The sequence below is a fragment of the Manacus candei genome, unplaced genomic scaffold (assembly GCF_025592945.1).
Source record: "Manacus candei isolate 608988 ecotype Guabito, Panama unplaced genomic scaffold, ASM2559294v1 h1tg000003l, whole genome shotgun sequence".
In the NCBI taxonomy this organism is placed as follows: domain Eukaryota; kingdom Metazoa; phylum Chordata; class Aves; order Passeriformes; family Pipridae; genus Manacus; species Manacus candei.
This window is the reverse complement of record NW_026138051.1, coordinates 10,643,075-10,659,385: the sequence shown is the minus strand read 5'-3', so window position 1 is coordinate 10,659,385 and position 16,311 is coordinate 10,643,075. Positions and strand designations below refer to the sequence as shown.

The following is a 16,311-nucleotide window of genomic DNA, read 5'->3' as shown; positions in this document are numbered from 1 at the left end:
TCAAGCTACACAGCTGCAGTTCTCATCCCATTTAGCAGACTGGGAAGTGGAGGCACGAAATGAAAAGGACCAGCACTTTCCAAAAGCTTCTGGTGATTATTGTCTAGCTCTGGATGAAGTTGCCACATTCAGGTGGGTCAGCAACTGCTGGTTCAAGTGACGTGCCCACAGTTACACAAATAATGGGTAGCAAAGACTTAAACAGAAGCCAAACCCCTGAGACACAATCCTGTGGTGCAAATTTGAGCTTGTCCTTCTTTTTTTAGGAGCTAATCCTTTGTCCTTGCAGCAAGAGGAATTTTCCATAAATGTGGTATGTTTTTTTACACCTCGTTGTGTGTTTAATGTTTAACAGTGGGATCATTATGGTTTTATTAGCAGTATGTAATGCTTTGTCATCTTCAACTGACTTTGCAAACATTAACTAATTGATCTCAACTATGAATCAGTGGTGGTAACTAGGAAGGAAGGAGAAGTGATCTGCTGGTGGTCACTGGGGAAGTGGTTGTCAGAACAGGGTACAGAAATCACACTTTGCTGCTCAGACATGAACATGACAGTTTTATTAGTGTCATTTCCATTAGTGCTTCTGTCAGGGAGGGCCACTCTGTGTGCAATAAACAACTGCTGCTTCTGTCTGCATCTGGTTGAGCTCATGCTTGACAAAATGTCACCGAGCCCCATAAAATGCTGAATTAAAAAAAAAAAAAAAAGAAAAGAAAAAAAAAGTGATTGACTGTTTTCTTCAGTGATCGGGTGGTTGCTGGTTGTTTTCTGCTTACCCTGACAAAATGCATAATTCAATTATCTATATTTGTGGGAGTTAGATGCTAAAGTGAGAAAGGAGCCAGGCTTGTTTGCAGCCACAGCCTGGGAGGTTTTTAAGGGCCGCATCGGCAGAGACTGACTTGAAGCATCCTGAAGCCGGCTGCCAGGAAATTAGCTCCTCGTTTGCAGTATGCAGAACATGTACGGCGGCTTCATGATTTACTCGCTCATCTGCTTCACATTGCGCCTACTCTCCCTCGCGACTGTCCTGGCGTACGCAATCTTCTGTTGCAAAACAGGAGTGAAAATGAGCACTGCAGCGTGGAAGAGCTGTGCCACTACCCAGGTAAGGGTGGCCAAGCCTGCCAGGGACACGGCCCCTCTTGGGAGGGGAATGACAATAGCTTTGGGGACGGAGGGGACACGGCAGGGGGATGTGGTGGTGGCTTTGAGGACAAATGAGATGTGTTTGGAGGGATGTGATGATTGCTTGGGGGACAGAGGTTACACAACCCCTCATGAGGGGATGCAATGATGGCTTTGGACAAAAGGGTGGGCGCAGTAGAAGCATGTGACAGTGGCTTTAGGAACAGCGGGAACAGAATGGAAAGGTGTGATGGTGGCTTTGGGAATAGAGGGGACACAGTGGGAGTATATGATGGTGGCTTTGGGTACAGCAGGGACACAGTGAGGGTATATGATGGTGGCTTTGGGGACAGAGGGGACAGAGTGGGGGTGTGTGACAGTGACTTTGAGGACAGCAGGGACACGATGGGGGGATGAGATGGTGTCTATGGGGACAGTGGGGACACAGCAAGAAGGTATGATGGTGGCTTTGGGGATACAGGGGTCATAGTGGGGGTATGTGATGGTGGCTTTGGGGACAGTGGGAATGCAGCCCCTCAGCAGGTAGATGTGATGGTGGTTTTGGGGACAGTGGGGACACAGCAAGAAGGTGTGATGCTGACTTTGGGGACAGAGGGGACATAACAGGGATGTATGATAGTGGTTTGTGGACGGTAGGGATGCAACCCCTCAGCAGGGGGAGGCGATGGTGGCTTTGGGGACAGAGAGGACAGAATGGGAAGGTGTGATGGTGTCTTTGGGGATAGAGGGGACAGAGTGGGGGTATGTGACAGTGACTTTGAGGACAGCAGGGATACAACGGGGGGATGAGATGATGTCTTTGGGGACAGTGGGAATGTAGCCCCTCAACAGGTGGACGTGATGGTGTTTTTGGGGACAGTGGGGATGCAGCAAGAAGGTGTGATGGTGGCTTTGGGGACAGAGGGGACACAGAAGTGGTGTATGACAGTGGTTTGGGGACAATAGGGATACAACTCTTCAACAGGGGAATGCATTGGTGGCTTTGGGGACAGCAGGGACACAGTGTGGGGGATATGATGGTGGGTTTGGGGACAGAGGTTATGCAGCCCCTCAACAGGTGGATGTGATGGTAATTTTGGGGCCAATGGGGACATAGCAAGGAGGCGTGACAGTGGGTTGGGGGCAGTACGGATGCAACCCCTCAGCAGGTGGGCATGACAGTGGTTTTGGGGACAGTATGGGCACATTGTGGGAGATGTGATGGTGGCTTTGGGGACAGCACAGATGCAACCCTTCAACAGCCAGACATGACTGTGGTTTAGGGGACAGTGGGGACACAGCAAGGGGACGGAGGAGACATGTCAGGAAGTTGTGCCGGTGATTTGGGGACAGCAGGGACACAGCCCCGCAGCAGGTGCCTGTGGTGGCAGCTTTGGGGACAGGTAGACTCGGTGAAGCGGGGGTCCTGCGGCCGAGAAGAGGCGTCAAGGCGGTGCGGGCATCCCGGGAGGTGCGGAGAGGCCATCCCGGGGCTCGTCCCGCAGGGCCCGGCGGGGCGGGGGTCGCGGGGCGGTTGCCATGGCAGCAGCCGGGCGGCGCGCGCGGCCGGCGGGGCGCGGCGCGGCGCGGCCCCGGAGCGTACCATGTGCGCCCGGCGGCGGGAGGCGGCGGCGGCGGCGGAGGGGCCACGACGGCGGCGGCTGCTGCTGCTGCCCTGCTGCTACCGCTCCGCCACGGCGGGCCCGGCGACCCAGGAGCCGCTGCGTAAATGTAACGGCGGGGACGGGGAAGGACGGGGTTGGGGTGGGGGGGACACGCTGAGTGGCATTTCCACGCCGCGCGTGGCCGCGGGGAGCGGAGGGGGGGGGGTTGGGGGGTGGGCGGAGGGCGGGCGGGAGGCGTTAAAATGGCGGCGCGCAGGCGGCCCCCGCGCTAAACCGGCCTCCGTGGCTCGCCCCGCGCCGCCGCGCGTGGCACGGAGCGGCCGCCGCTGCCTGCGAGCGCCGCCGCCGCCGCCGAGGTAAGGCCGGGGCGGCCGCGGGGGGCTCGGTGCCCACGCCGAGCCGCGGGCACGGGGGGCGCGCTCCGGGGAGGGGGGCGCGGCGGCGGGGGCTGGTCCCGGTGCCGGTGCCGCGGGCGGGTGTCCCGGGAGCGCCGGCGGACCGGCCGCGGGTGCCGGCGCGACTCCGCATCGCTCCTTTGTCTGGCGGCGGCGGGCCGGGCCCCGCGCCGCTCCGCCGGGCGCTGCACAGGGCGGCTGGCGCGGCCGGAGCGTGGCGGGCACGGCGTGCTGTGCTTTAAAAGGGAGAGAAGGAAAATATACCACGAAACCCGCGCCGAAACTAATTTTTTGCAGCCGAAAGTGTTGCAGGCGCTGCCGTAACCCCCCGAAAGCCTCGTAGCGCTGCAAAACCCCTGCTCGGAGTAGAGGGAAGTGGAGTTTTACTTCTGGAAAAGCAGCCCGAACTCTCTCCGGAGGGCTCCGGCCGCCGCAGCGGCGAGAGAGGGGCCGGAGGGGAGGGGGGATTTTTTTCCCTTTTTTTTTTTTTTTTCTGGACTCTTATGAAGACATGCGCATTTGTTCATTCTTGCCACCGCACTGGAGTCTGCCTAGAAACAAAGAACACAGCCTGGCGAAGTTGATGCTGGCTCCCAAAGTGTCTGGCTTTTTTTTTTTTTTTTTTCTCCCTTCATTTACTTGTGCGATAGTTAAAAGCTTCGAGATGTTTCCTTCAATTATTTCCATGTGCCTGCTGATGGAAATGCCCCCTCACCCCCTCGCGCTTCGCCCCTTCGCCCTCCTGAACCCTGCCAAGGCAGGTTACGCATTTTGGAAAGTGCAGCCATGATAGACAGAGCAAGTTCTCTCTCCCATTTTGCCCCGGCCCCGCGGTGTGACAGCTCGCAGGAGGTGTGCCTTCCCACCGGGAGCCACCCCCTTGCTGAATCATCGCCGAGCCATGGCCGGACAGCTCGTCCTCCCGGGGAGCAGAGCATTCCCCGGCCGAGCATGAGGCGGTGGCGAGGCAGACGCGAGGCACAGACCTGTTAACATTCGGTTCAGGCGCGGGCGAGCGGCTGCGGGGAGAAAACCTTCCCCTTTCATGGCAGCGGGAGCTGCGGATGCAGTTTTGAGCTCAAAGGCAAGACGTGCGCTGCTGTAAGGAACATCCCCTGCCTTTGAGGTAGTGAAACTCCGAAAGCCTGATTCCTGCAGCTTTTGCGTCTCTGAAAACTCCCGTCTTGCTCGGATAGGCTCCGTGTGTGATCAACACCTGGCTCGGGGAGCGACGTGCGGGTTCACGATGCTGTGGCTATTAGCAGTAATCCTGTATTGCGTTTGCACAGAGAAGCATGTGAGCAGTAGTGTGTGTCCGTGCTGTTTGCCTAAAACTAGTTTATTCTGCGTTGATGGAAGTAGTTGCTTTCGTTAGCGCAAGGAATAACGACTTAATCTTTCTGGAGCTTGGGGTGCATGTGTGTCAGATGCTGAGGTGTTGCTAGGTATCCCTGCCTCCATTCAAAGGTTGCCAAAAAGTATGAGAGTGAGAGGTGGGATGACCAATTTTGAGCTGGGGTGTATCAGGCAAGACTGAATTGCAGCAGTTGTTGGACATGTAACATGATCCTGTAATTAGAGTGAGGTTATAGTCTATACCGTGTTGAAACTATCGAGTGTCTGAGTTGGAGCAGTCTGAATTAAGCTAGTTCTTCTGGGATTGTGCAGAAACAGTAGTGCAGTTAAAAGTTTCCATACAGCAGCTTTCATGAGGTTGCAGAGATTTTTTTCCCCCTGTGGGTCCTCCTTGCGGGTGTTTTGCTGTTAAGGTAGTACATGGAGGCTGCAATGGTGCTGCTCTCCAGGTTGGAGAAATGCCTTACATGACACAGTCCTGCTCCATGGAGCTTTATTTACTCATGAGTGTCTGAATCATGTAGCTTGGCCCTGGTGGGGGTGGAGGGGTAGGAAAAACTGCTGAAGGGAGGACTTGGGGCTTCAGCTTTGTGCAGAATTTGAGGACTTAAAGGATCTTTAATTTGATCTTAAAACTTCTCTGCCCTCATCAGTCTCCATACCTCAAAAAAGATGTGTGTTAGCAAGTGATCTGGTGGAGAGCCCACAGGCTGTGGTCTTTCCAGTGCTCCTGCCAGCGGGGAGGATCCTGATGGGGCTCTCCAGTGGCTCTGGTTTGCTGTAGGGTTGTACTGGTGTGGAGCCCTGGCAGCACAGCTCTGCACCTGCAGACCTGGGAGGATGTGCAGAGTTACGGTGTGTGGGCACCAGCCCTGCTCACGATGCTAATTTCCCTTGGTGTGTGTGTGTATATATAGACATGGTACATATTTAAATGAAGTAATTTTAAAGTAGAGATGGCCCAGAAAAGTTTGAGAGCTATTTCGGTGTATGAGTGTTTGTCTTTGAAAGACAATGGACTGTGCTGAAGCTTCTAGGTATTATGGGATATGCTTATAGCAGGAGAAGGAACAGTCTGCTTTGGGTGCAGTCAGCCTTCCTAGAAGTGGCTGACTTGTGCATATGCCCCTGCTTCAGGCTGCATACAGCTGTGTGGCTGTTGGGGGTCTGGTGCTGTCTTATGGGCCTTTTGGGATATACTGGCAAGGACCCAAAGCAGACCTGGTGGTCAGCAAGGAAATTAGCCCCACTGTGCTGTAATCTGTGCTGCTCAGCCTCCTGCAGCGTCTGGCTAGGCCAGGAGAATTCAGGGTGCCGTATCCTTCCCACTGCTGTGGGAGAGTGAGGGACCCACACGGAGAATGAGGAGGCAGATCTAGGGCTGTCATTCCTCCCTCCCAGTGCTGGACCATATGCTGCAGGAAGGTTACTGACAGTAGGGATGCTGGGCAGTTGTCCCTCCAAGATGTTGGGATGTTGTATCCACACAGAAGATTTTCTAGTCCTTTTCGTGCCCAGTTCCACTTTGCAAGCAGTGGTGGCCTGCTCTGTCCTCATATTCTCTGATGGGGAATGGATGGCATGAGCCTTAATGTTATTCTTAGATTTTTACAGACCTAGAAATTTTCTCCTGGGCTTGCCCTGACTTGGCAAGAGGAATAGAATACATGGTCTGTAGAGTTTTGCACTTATAGTGCCACCAGAAATGAGGTTTTGAGAGCTGTTCTGCATGTTTAACTGAATCTCAAAGAGCAAAAAAACTTGTGACTGCAAAGAGGGAGAGGTTGACTTTCTTACTTTTTGCAGTGTAGCTTGCAAATCAGTTTTGAAGCTGGTGCTGTGGTGGAAGAAGCGGTCCTGCTTTCGTCCCTTTCCCTCCTGTCTCTTCACCATCTTTGTGAATTAAGAATTATTAAGAATAATCTTGCAGAATAATGGGTAAAAAAGTGATGCTCGTTTTAGCCCTCACTGCTCCTTGGTTCACTTCTCCATGTGACCACAGAAATGGTTGTGTTGGCACAAGGACTTGTGGGGCACAGGCAGGACAGGATGGGGCTGAACCACACCAAAACTGCATGGCTGGTGTCTGGCAAATGGATCTTCCTAAATGCACAAGTCAAACCATGGCTGTCATAGTCATCAGTTGCCTGCAGCTCAGTCAGGAGCCTGAAAGCAAGTGAAGATTTTCTTTGTGGCTAACACAGGCACAGGTGAAGATGATGAATTTGCAGTGAGGATTTGGTGACTGATTCCTGCAGCAGGACACCTCTGCTGTGTTGGTGGTGAGAACTTGGCTTTGGCAGTGGAGTAAACCATTGTGTGACTCAGATGTGTTGGGAAAGAGTACTCAGCCTTCATAGGAGCAGGCTTTTCTGACCATGACCATACTAGAAGTCACGTGTGGAAACTGAGTACTAGAAACACTGGGCTGCTCATTGAGAGGGAGGCTGAGCACTGACAACCAGACTTGGCTTAGATCTCTCTTTTCCAAAGGTAGTCACAGGAGCTGTGACTCTCTTGGTGTACTCTAAAAACAGTGCAACCGTCCAACCAAAGAACTGCCACCTCAGGCAGACATGGCATCCTGAATTTGTTACCCAGGTCCAACCTTCCAGCACCCATTAGGAAAAATGTGAGAAAATTTTTTGCAACGTGATAGAAACACTGGTTTGAGGAGTGACTGCAGCCTGGAAGCAGGAAGGGGAGGATGTCTTTATTGAAGTGTGTGTTTGCTCTTAAAATCCCTTAAAAGCTCTGAAGCTCAAGCTTGCTTGATTTGCTGTGTTTGCCATATGTAATATTTCAGCAAGAGGTTTCAATTCAGTGTGGCTGAGTTGATGCAGGAGTTCCTTTTTAGGTGATAGGGGTCCACTTACCCATGTGTAATGTACTGGTTTGCTTTTTAGACTTTTTTTTGTGAGCTTCTTTTTAATTGTTGTAGTCCAGACCTCTGGGCAGTGCATGCATCCTTCTCTAGGCCAATACTCAAGTCCTAATTTGTCATATTATTTAAGCACAGGCTTGTCTCGCTTGCTGAAGTGCAGTCTTTAAGCTGGAGCATTTATAATGTTTTGTAATTCTCTGTTCACCTCTAATGAGCATCATGGGTACCCTGGGCTCTGTGTGTCTGCTGCTGAAATGGAGTTCCTTGTTGTGCCCCCTAAGTATAGAAACTGTATAAATGTATCCTTTTAGTTTTTCTCCAGGTTCCCGTGTGTGCAAATTGCTGCCCCTCAGTAGATAATTTACCTGAATTTGTGCTTGTGATGCTTTTGCAGTTGGGCACCCTTTGCCTGCTAAGCTTTGCAGTGTGTGTTGTTCTTTTAAAAGGTGTGTATCCTCCCCTTTTTCCATGCCATCTTCCAGGAAGGATTGTCTACCCAGAGCGATGTTATCATCCCCCATTTTAAATGGTGTCAGCAGATATTTGTTTTTTTCCTTCTCCTATCCTGATGTTAAGTACTCACCATGGGAATGAGTTGCTTGTATTACTCACATGGAGCAAATCTGTGGCTTGGCCTCCAAATTATCTGGCCCTGCTGAGCGAGGGCAAGGGCCTCGGGAGCCCAAGTAAAGGTGCCAGGATCTGTTTGCCTGCATTTTTTTTTTTTTTTTTGTAAAAGCAGGGAGGCGAGCTGAAAAAGCGGTGGCCTTCTGAGCTGGGTATTTTGTGTCTGAGGGCTTCTGAATGCATAAAATCAGAGAGAATGTGTCTGTGTAATCCGATCTGCTCTTGAAAGCCTTGTGGAGGGCTGCATGCTGCAGACATAAGCTGTGTCAATAAGAACTCTATTCACCCTCGGAAAACAGCCTCGTGATCGGGTTTGATTGGCAGGCTTCCTAAGGGAGGGCCATTTTTTGAGAAAGAGCTCTGATTTTTTGGCGGTACTTCTGACTGCCTTTTCAGACTCCCACTTATTGTTCTTTCCTTGGCATGATAAACTTGGATATTTTTTGCTGGGAGTTTGCTGGGGGGGGGCAGAGGGAGGATTTCTTGTAGCAGGATAACTGGAGTGTGGGGTGTTTCCCTCTTCCCAGTGCAGCCCCTCTGCCAAAGCAATATTTACGAGCATGAAGGTGAGGCATTTAAAAGAATATGAGGTAGGACTGGAGGTCACTGCGTGCAGGAGAGCACACCATACTCTTGTGCGTGCTCAGGGTGCTGTCTTGCAGAACAGTGGCACAAAACACCCGTCCTTGTAAAAGTCTTGGATGGTAATGCACAAAATGTGTGGTTGTGCATGTTTATGTGCTTTTTTTTCCCCCTTGGTTCTGCAGATGTCTCTGTTACCCAGAAGTGTTGTTGGGTGAAATTCTGCTTTCGGTAATGCTGCCATAAATCTGCTGTGAAGGCAGTGTTGTACTAATGGCTGTAATTTGCTGGTTGCTATTATTTAAAAAAAAAAAAAAGGGAAAGAAATCACGCAAGTAAAAAAATCTAATTCTGCTTTATGAAGTATTCTACACCTGGCATGTAATCTTTTAAAGTCTTGTAGGAAAAATCTGCTTGAGCTGATAAAAGTGATGCTTGTAAGATTTGCTGAAAGCTGAATTTTAGTCAAAATACCAAGTTCTGAGCTGCTGTTCAGTGTGTAGTGTTTGTGTAAATGGCATTTTCTGCTGCATTACATGTGTGTTATTCAGTGTTTGCTCTGCTGAGGTCTTAAATCCATTCTCTTTGCCGTTGAGTTACTGGCTTTAACAAAAGAGGTGCTGGACTGTCAGTTTTGCATGTTTCTTTTTTTCTTGCAGGTCCCTTGGTCTATCTGTCACTTTTTTTTTAGAGCTCCATGTCCTTACTCAAGTGATGATTAGAAAATTAGCTCATCTGTATGTCTTTCTGGGTTATTCCTGTAGCTGCAAATGAAAGCTTGAAAAATATAATTAGGATGTAATATGCACGAGCTCAAAAAAAAACCCAACAAAAAATGAAGTAATGCAAAGCTATTATTTAAGAGAAATGTAATTATGTTTTGAACCAATTGAGGCTTGACTTAATTTCTCAGGGTTTGCTGGTGATGATGTAATAAAACCAAAATTAACTCCTGAAATATGCCTGTCCTGAGTCAGGAATTTGGCTGGTGAAAATGGAGAGAGCCACTGAAAGAAGGGGAATCCCCTCGCAAGGGAGCAGTGGCCCTGTGCAGTTTGCAAATGAATGCAGCATTTGGGATGATTCCTGCAGTCCTGTTTACCTGGCTCTCCCCAGCTGATTCCCCTTCAATAAAGGCCTGATCTTGCCTCCAAGAGCTTTAATAACAAACCGTCTGGTTTAGGTGCGATTGGCCCCTGGGCAGGCGGTGTGCGGCCCTGGGCAGGGTAAGCATGGGCAGGAAACACTGGTTTCTCTGCTGCAGCTGGGTGATTTGTTTTTACTTCCTGTTCCCAATCTGTTTGGGTCAAAAGTAGCGGTGTTTTTCCATATTAAGATGTTTGGCTTCATTCTGCAAGGCAGCAATAAATTTCATGCTGCACACAAGGTGTTTCTTATATTTCAGAGACGCTTTATTGCTGCCTTTGACTTTTAATTTGGATGGTGAAACCTTTATTAGCACCTTCTTTGTTGCACAACCTGCTTTTCCAGGAAAACAGAAAGCTTTTTCTTTTTTTCTCCTTTCCTTCTGTTTTGGAAAGAGCCTTTGAAATAGCTCACAGGTCTGTAGCTAAGCAGAGGGAGAGAGATGGCAGGTCTATCTGCCATGGCTGGCTCCTCAGCAGGCTCACAGGGAGACTGGGACACCTCAGCCTGCTTCTGTGCAACTGGTCATGAGGGGATAATGCTGCTGGAGTTAATTGGGATTCTGGGACTTAATTCATTAGTGTTTGTGAGGCATTTGGTGATCTTTTGGTGGAAGGTTCTGGGACTGTATGGTGGGGAGGTGTGGTTGTGCTGTGCAGGGCTGTGATGCTGGGAGGGAGCCCCTGTGGGTTGATGGACCACTCCTTAAAGCAGTCCTAAAGGCTGGAATGCTGAACTACCAAATGTCCCCATCTCACTGATGGAAATCCTTCCCAGTTTTCCAACCAGCTCCTGCGAAAGAGCATCACCTGCTCTGAGCCATGGCTGGCTGCCAGGCTGCTCTGGGAATTGTTCTCCAGAGCACTGGATTAGTCCACGTCATGCACTCCGTAAGGTACAAAACTGATGAAGAACAGAGAATTGGGCTCTTTGGGCTCTTCCCTGCTGGGCAGCAAAAGTGCTTGTGTTCCTCTTCCCAAAATCTGGTCAAAACTCTTGATCAATGCTGGTCACTCCTAATCAAGCTGTTCAGTTGTAGGCTCTCCTACTCTGCAGCTGGCAGGTCAAAATGGATAAATCTTATTATAGCTATACCAGGTATCAGTGGGCTCCTTTCAAATATAGTCTGAACATTTTTTATATAAATAGTCATGAGCAGTGCCCAGGGAGCTTGTATTGCACCTTCAGATACATTTCAGTAAAGCTATTTTTGAAGTAAAAAAAAGAAACAGAATGGTTATCCACATATGTAATCCTCAGGGTTACAGGTGGTTTATCCTCCTTTCTCTGAAGCCTCCAGTTGCTGGTGTTTTGTCTGATGAAGGAAGCCAGAGTGCAGAGGTGTCTTGTGATGCCTTCATGCCCTTGAACAGACTGCCCAGGTTTTGGCACTGGCATCTCCACCTTGCCTTTGCTCTTGGCTCCTGGATCCAGAAATGAATGCCTGCATCCTATGTACTCTACTTGTTTCTCAGATGAAGTCCATCACTGATGAATTCAGCTTGACTAATTACTCAGTGAAGCACTTGGTGTGACAACCTCAGTGCCCTTTGTTAAGCATAGCTTGAGCTAATGTTGGCCCTGTCCTGAGTACCCAGGCATGGTCTGGCTAATGCAGCAGCACCTTTCGCGCTGTGCTTGAGGAAGCTGCACTTCAGATCATGTGAATAAGGCCAGCCAGAGTGGGATGCACTCTTGAAGGATGACCAGTGAGCCCCTTCCCTCGTGCTTCTCTGCAGTGAGGATGTACCCCCTCTGCTGCCTCTGAATGCAACCAGCCCCCTCCACCTTGCTCAGAAGTGGAGACAGGTTGTCCCCACTCCTCCCCGTACCTGCTCTGCACACCCTCTAGGACCCGTCTGCCTGTGGCTTGGCTGACTCTCACCCGGGACTGACCCCCTTCACCATGATTTTCAGGGTCTGCAGAGCAGTTGGTCGAGTAGCTGTGATCCATATTTTTTCTGAGACTGAGGAGATGAGTAGGGCATGTGGGGTAGATTCTACATGAGGTTTTATGAACCTTGCTGAAGGGAGAGACCTGCTGGGTTGGGGACTTTCCAGCTCCAGTGACTGTGTTGTAATATGACTCATTCAGTAACTGCTGCTCAGATACCAAGGTTAGAATGAGGATGCTGCTGCCGAACAACAAATTCATTCTGTATCCTATGTGAGGTGGAAGGTTTATCCTTCTGACAAGACCCTGAGATCCATTCATAAGGTATAGGGAGGCTTCCAGTGTGTTTAATAACAAATGTATTTATTTTCTGTACAGTGCTACCCATCTTGTTTCTCTAGAGATACCAGGATTTGTAAATTCAGCCCAGCTCTAGAGATTGTCCTAAATGCCATTAGTTGGGTGATTACACCATTTTACATGCCAGCTTACATGAGAAAGTTTTCCCCTGGGTCTTGGAGCATCCCCACCTGCTCAGCCAACCTGTGAGATACAGTACCTGGCACCTTCTGGGTAGAAAGAGTGGTTGGATAATGCTGCAGAATTCATCCATATCATAGGGTCTGCACCCAGTTCCTCTAGTATGTTTTTAATGTATATGACTTTCAGCACATACAAGGAGAGAAGCAAACATGGGGAATGTGTGTATTTGGGAAAACGGTGGAAACCTCTTGATAGTGGGCATTACCAAGGCAGAACCATTGGCTGCTCGAGCTCCCAGGCTGTACTATCTGCACTTGGCTCCATGGGTGCCATGAGGAGCTGAGCCTGCAGTTTCGTGCCCTTCAGATGGTTTTTGTCACTGAAAGGTGTGCTCTGGTTCCTCCCTGCTGCTGTCCTCTTTCCTCTGCTTTGTGCTCAGTCTCATGAATGCTTGTCCTGGCCAAGTGAGAGGGCAGGAATGATGCCTGAGCTGATGCAGCCTGTGCTTGGGTCAGCTGGAAATGGTGGTGACAGTGGAGCTGGAGGACACCCAGGGCTGTAGGAGAGCGTTTGTGTGGGTGAGGCTGAGCTGGTCACTGATGGCCTTTCACAGGGTGCTGGGGTTTTTTAGTTCGGTAAAACACTGTTATAATTATGTACTGATTTAATAAGAGTTATGCTAAATGCAGCCATTGCATAAGGCCCTGAGCTAAGGGGAGGTGCCTTTGAAACAAAAAGACTGGACAGTTGAATTGAACTGATCCTGTGCAGCAGCAATTCACCACAAACTACACTTCAGATAACTGCCCACTGAATCCAACTTGGCCTGGGGATGTGTTGGCTTTTCAATGTGGGGACCAGGAGAGCAAATGGGGATGGCCACAGTTCAGCCAAGCACACCAGATATGGGTTTTTTGCCATGGAGTTCCCTTTCTCTCAGTAAAATGTAGTGCAAGCACTTGTGAGGCGCTTTTAGCGTGGTCGTTGTTCAGCAGCAAACACATGGCTTGGCTGGTGACTCGCTTGCCTGATGGCTTTCTTTTGAGCATCCTCATATATTTCTTCATCAATGTCACGATGTCTGGGGAGAGGGATCCTACAGTTGAACTGAAACTTAAATTCCGAAAGGAGTTTTTTTCCTCCTGAAAGTTGATCTTGTCTGAGTTTCCTCTTGTTACTGTGCTTCATCTTCAGTTTGCTGGTGCTGGCTGTAAAACTATTAAATTCCGTGTGGAGGTTGGGCGGAGCAGTGTCTTCAGTTGAGTCTGAATGTTAGTGAGGAGCAACTCGAATTTAAAACTGAGTTTTGGTCATGAGTGAGAAACACTTTTTGTTGGTCCTGTGTGCCTGTGACAGGTGCTGATGCTGTGGCATGGCTGGGCTGGCGAGTGTCAGCTCCCACTCCCTGTCAGAGCCCAGGGCTGAACAGCTTCTGCAGGAGTAACGCTACTGTAGCATGAGTGAGACTTTCCCCTTGCCTGTTGATAGGCAGAGAACCCATTAGGACTGCAGAACCTTGTTTGCAGAGTTATGCAGCAATTACAAGCATCCTGTCTTCCCTTTTTTTTAGGTCGAACTAACACTGCAAATCCATTTTTTTTATAAGACGCCTGGTACAACAAAAGTGTCGAGGGGCAAAAGTCCATTGTGGTGATTATAGTCCAAATATAACAACTTCATAATAGGCAGAAAGTGAAACTGACTACAAATGGGAGTGATTTTGGGAGGAACGTACAAAACTTAATATTTTGAATGATAGAAGAGTGAATTTAAATTCATTTAATGTCAGTAATCTTTGTATTATTAGCCTTAATCTGCTTCTGAGAAGCATACAGACGTGATTTTTTTTTTCCCCAGCTCTCCATAGAACTGCATTAATAAGAACAGAGGGTTTCTCCTGACCTCTGCCTTCAGACTGTGAGCTCCCAAGGGCACAGATTTTCCTTCTGTATTTTTGGACAGCATCTGCAGGTAGTGAAAGCTACCACAAATAAATGGCAAAGCTGTGAGCATGTTACTGCAGTCCCAGATCACTTAGCAAGGGGCTAATCCTGCATGATGCTTACAGGAGAGTTAAACAAGGGCTGCAATCTGATATGTGTGTGGGTGGTTTTAGGATGGTCTTAAACCTGTGTGTTGCCAAAGTGGTTTTCAGCAGGGTGATCTCATGAGGAAACCGAAAGCTGGGAGAGTGTGAGAGGGTGCAGACTGCTGTAGTTCTGGATGTACAACTTTCTGGATGGTTTGCCTGAGGGGAGGTACAAATGCAACAGTATTGTTGAATTTGATGCAGTGTTATTAGCTGGGTTGTGGAGACAAAGAGGCAAGACTGGCTTTAGGATTGTTGTTTTTACTTTCAGTGTGGGGAGAGAGCACCATGGCACCACGGCAGCATCTGACACCTTCGGGTGGGAGGTTATCACGATCGACTTCATGCATCTCCCTCTTCTGAGGGAGAGAGCTGGTGCACGTGAGCTTAGGTTTCTGCAAGAATGTGATGTTGCTCATCCTGGAGATCCAGGCAACCAAAATGAGAGAGAGAATTAAAGTGTGAGATCTGCTTGCTCATGACCTGAATCCCCTAATCACAGCCTCGTGTAAGTGAAGGTCTTAGGCTGGGTTGAGTAGAGGGCATTTCCACACAAGTGGGCAGTTATCCACACATCCGCCCTCCACTTCCAGAAGCAGAGTTTACTTGTGATGAAATATGGTTCTAAGGACCTTAAACCTTTCCTTAAGCCAGACCTGCTGTGTGTGACATTGCTTCCCCTGCAGCAGGCGCATAGTGAAGGCACGGGGAAGATAGGTGTGTGCTACCTGAGCTCCCTGTCCCCAGGACTCCTCCCCTGGGTGCCAGAAGTGTATCCTGGTGAGTCCCTGCCTTTTGGAACTGGGCCTTCATTTGATGGACTTGGATTAGAACCTTAATTGTATTTGTGTTGTGATGCTACTTTCTAGTTAATCTGGGAAGTAACATTGAGGTGGTTCATGCAACAGTGTGGCCACTTTCAGTGACCCTGTAATTTCCTTTTGGCCCTGGCTTTTTTTCCTAGGGTGTCCCACTAATGCCAACCCAGTGGTAATCCCACGCTTTCAGCATTGTGTTCAGTATATTCCAGGTTGTAAGACTGCAGCCAGTGATGTAAGACTTGCTGTTTTTTTCGAGTAGGTGGCTAAACTGAAAAATCAATTTAAAAAAAAAAAAGGAATTTATTCCACTTCAAGTGGTTTCAGCAAAGAAAAGTAGAAGAAAAAATTGTCAGCACATTTTTGGCATGGAGGTGAAGGGAAGAGCATTTTTTTGTGGAAAGATACATAATTTGTTTATTTATTAGATGAGAGGTAGAGATGTTTCAGCTGAGGGATGGAGGAAAAAAGAAAAGGAAAAACAAGGTGGGGGAAGAAGCCTAATGCTCTTTGCATTTTGTAAAGAAATGCTTCTGTTTTTCTTTTGAAGCAGTCTGGAAATTCAGGTTAGTCACTGTAAAACTGAATAAATAATTTCTCTGAAAAGCACTGCCTAGGTTGCATGCATAACAGGTAGAAAGGCAAATTAAAATATTTCATAAAAGGCCTGTAAAAGCACCTTTGGCTCAAATCTGTGTAGTGTAAACTGAGGGAGCATCTCTGATTTTTCTGTTACCTGAGGATCTGGCTTTTGTTTTTCATCTCTTTTCCTCTCCCTCCCCTCCTCCTCCTCCTGTCATATGAAAGGTGTGTTTGTATGGAGGATTTCTTGCAGCACACATTCAAGGACTGTTTCAGAGCTCAGACAATTTCTCCAAAGGCTCCTTCTAGCCTTGGTGGAGTTGGGTTTTTTTTACAACTCCTGTTGACCAGTAGGGTATTGATTCAGCTTCATGTCAGATACAGATAATTGGGGTTTTGAACATCCCCCACAAATGCTTAACAAAACCATGCAAATGTCTTTGAGAGCTAAGAAAAACCTGTGTTGTTGCCTGAAGGTTGAATCCACAGCTAGCTGCCTTCTTGGAACAGGCTGATAACAAATTATTTGCTAATACCTCATTCGTGGGTTGATATTTCCACTGCTGCTACTGATATGTGACAAAGGTTGAGGTTTTTGGGTCACGAGGTGGGGAGTGCAGGAGCCAGATCCTTATAAGTCTTGATACACTGTTTGTATGATGTGCTTAAGCAAGATAGGACAAGCTGATGTCCATC

At 48.8% G+C, this 16,311-nt stretch overlaps 1 protein-coding gene across 8 annotated transcripts in view; it reads left to right on the top strand.

Annotated features, from left to right (window-relative positions):
* The first annotated feature begins 2,720 nt into the window (after positions 1–2,720).
* Positions 2,721–16,311, top strand: part of MBNL3 (muscleblind like splicing regulator 3) — a 92,528-nt gene continuing 78,937 nt past the window's right edge. For 2 of the 8 annotated variants that reach the window (XR_007904102.1, XM_051784736.1), the window contains exon 1: positions 3,234–4,280. The gene's annotated coding sequence lies outside the window, so the exon portion shown is untranslated. Of the gene's footprint in view, positions 2,866–2,986; positions 3,116–3,230; positions 4,281–16,311 lie in introns of those variants that run through there. The other 6 variants (XM_051784727.1, XM_051784758.1, XM_051784718.1 and 3 more) reach the window with 6 other exon arrangements.